Below are 2,502 nucleotides of genomic sequence, written 5' to 3'. Positions count from 1 at the left end.
CCACTCCCGGCCACCGCAGCCTCGCCTGCTGGGCGCCGGCGATCCTTCCGCCTCAGCCTTCCAGGTAGCTGGAACTACAGGCGCGCGCTACCACACCCGGCTAGTTTTTTGATTTGTTGTAGAGATGAGGTCTCGCCAAGTTGCCCAGGCAGGTCTCGAACCCGCGGGCTCAGGCAATCCACTCACCTCAGCCTCCCAAAGGCACGGGATTACAGGCTGAGCCACCGAGCCCGTCTGAGGGTGAACTTCTTAAGAAGAGCTCCTACCGTCATAGAGTTTATATTCTTCTAGCAAGCAAGACTGACCTTGAACACATAATTACATAATACCAGGAGAGTGCCTATAACGGGGGAATCTTGCATGATCTGAGGGTAAGAGGAAGCAGTCATTAAGCTAAAACTAAATGAGTTAGTGCATCAACTAGGAATGAGTCACAGGGACAAGACAGGGCTGATGGTGTAGGAGTATGATGACTTCCAGGAATGACCCAGATGGACAGGAGAAAGACAGAAAGGGTGGATAGTGGAGTGATGGTATCTTCTAGTATGACTCACAAGACTGGGGGAGAAAGGAAGAGTGGATGGAGTTAGGGGGATGGTGTCTGCCAGGAACGAGCCACTAGGCAGGAGAGAGACATGATGGTGTGGTGGGGATGGTATCTTCCGAGAATAATCCACAGGGATGATGGTGTGTGTGTGTGTGTGTGTGTGTGTGTGTGTGTGTGTGTGTAGGGAGTGATGGTATTATCTAAGAATGACTCACAGGGAAGGTCGGACAGACTGGTAGTGGTGGTGGTGGTGATGGTGGTGGTGGGGAATAATATCTTCCAGAAATTCCCCACAAGGCAAGAGGGGAAAAAGAAAAGGATAGACAATGGAGGAGCGGTGGTGTTCTAGGAATGACCCATAGGGACAGGGGGAGATGGGGACCAAAAAGGGTGGATGGTGTGGGAGGATTGTATCATCTGAGAATGACCTACAGAGATTAGGTGGAGAGAGGACGGACTGATAGAATGGGGGAATGGTATCTTCCAGTTATTGTTTAGCAGGGTGGGATCTTCTAAGAATAAGTCACACTGGCTGTGCTGGAGTGGGGGGGGTGGGGGACAAGAAAAGTGGATGTTGTAGGTATAATATCTTCTAAGAATGACCCATAGTAGGGAGAGGCAGGGTGATTAGGTTTGGAGAGATGGTATCTTCCAATACTGAGCCTCACAGGTAGTAGTGATTGAGGAGAGACAAGAAGGGGAGATGTTGTAGAAGGAGAGGGTGGTATCATCCCAAAATGACCAAGAGAGGTAGGGTTGAATGATTTGACTAGAAATGAGCCACATTGATGGTGGTGGAGGGAGACAGGAAATATGAAAGTGTGGGGGAATGGCATCTTCCAAGAATGACTCACAGGGGCAGGGGGAACCCACAGGATTAGGTTGGAGAGATGATATCTTTCAGGACTGAGCAACAGGGTTGATGGGGAGGGGAGTATAAGAAGGGTAGTTGTGAAGAGAAGTTGGTACTTTCCTAAAATAACCCAGAAGCTTAGGAGGAGATACAAAGGTTGGATAGTTTGGAAGAATGGTTTCTTCCAGGAATGAGCCACACTGACGGTGATGGTGGTTGGGGGTGTGGAGACAATAATAGTTCATGCTGTGGGGAGGTGGTGGTGTCATCCCCAAACAACCCAGAGCAGTATGGGTGAGAATAAAAGCTTATATGGTTTGGTAGAATGGTGTGTTCTAGGAATGAGGCACACAGGTGGTGGAGTGGGGAGACATGTAGTGGGTATGGATGGTGAGATGATACTTTCCAGGAATGAGTCACAATGGTAGTGCTGGGGGAAGACAGGAATGGTAGAGGTGTAGTCGGATAGTATCTTCTAGGAATTAAGAATGGGAGAGACAAGGCATTAAGTTTGGATAAATGGTATCTTTTTGGAATAAACCACACAGGTGGTGGTGATTGGGAGGCAACAAGAAGGGTGGAGGTATGGTGAGATGATACTTTCAAGGAATGACCCATAGTGGAAATGGGGACAGGGTCAATTAAATTTGGAGAGATGGTATCTTCCAGGAATGAGTCACACTAGTGAAAGAGTGGGAACACAAGAAGGGTGGATGTTGTACAGAGGGGGTGGTATGATCCCCAAATGACCCAGAGGGTAGGGGAGAGATGGGAAACTTGGATTGTGTGGCAGGATGGTACCTCCCAGGAATGAGTCACACTGACAGTGGGTGTTGGAGGGGAGACAGGAAGGAATATGGTATCTTCCAAGAATAACCCATAGGAGTAGGGGGTAACTGGGTGTATTGTGTTTGGAGAGATCGTATCTTCCTGGAATGAGCCGTGGGAGGTGGGGGCAGACAGGAAGGGTAGACAATGTGAAGAGGGGGTGATAATGCAGTTTGACCCAGTGGGGCAGGGAGAAGATAGGAATGTTTGAATGTGTGGCAGAATGGTAACTTTCAGGAAGGAACCACACTAGTGGAGTTGTGGGCGGGGGGGG

The 2,502-nt window shown here is 49.2% G+C and overlaps 1 protein-coding gene across 1 annotated transcript in view; it reads left to right on the top strand.

The window, feature by feature from the left end:
* The window catches only part of MAOA (monoamine oxidase A), a 47,378-nt gene that overhangs the window by 18,105 nt on the left and 26,771 nt on the right, over positions 1–2,502 (top strand). The window lies entirely within an intron of this gene.

The sequence above is a fragment of the Carlito syrichta genome, unplaced genomic scaffold, assembly GCF_000164805.1.
Source record: "Carlito syrichta isolate Samal-C Ts95f unplaced genomic scaffold, Tarsius_syrichta-2.0.1 Scaffold76736, whole genome shotgun sequence".
Taxonomy (NCBI): Eukaryota; Metazoa; Chordata; class Mammalia; order Primates; family Tarsiidae; genus Carlito; species Carlito syrichta.
Note: the sequence above shows the minus strand (reverse complement) of the source record. Positions and strands in the feature narration are given on the sequence as shown.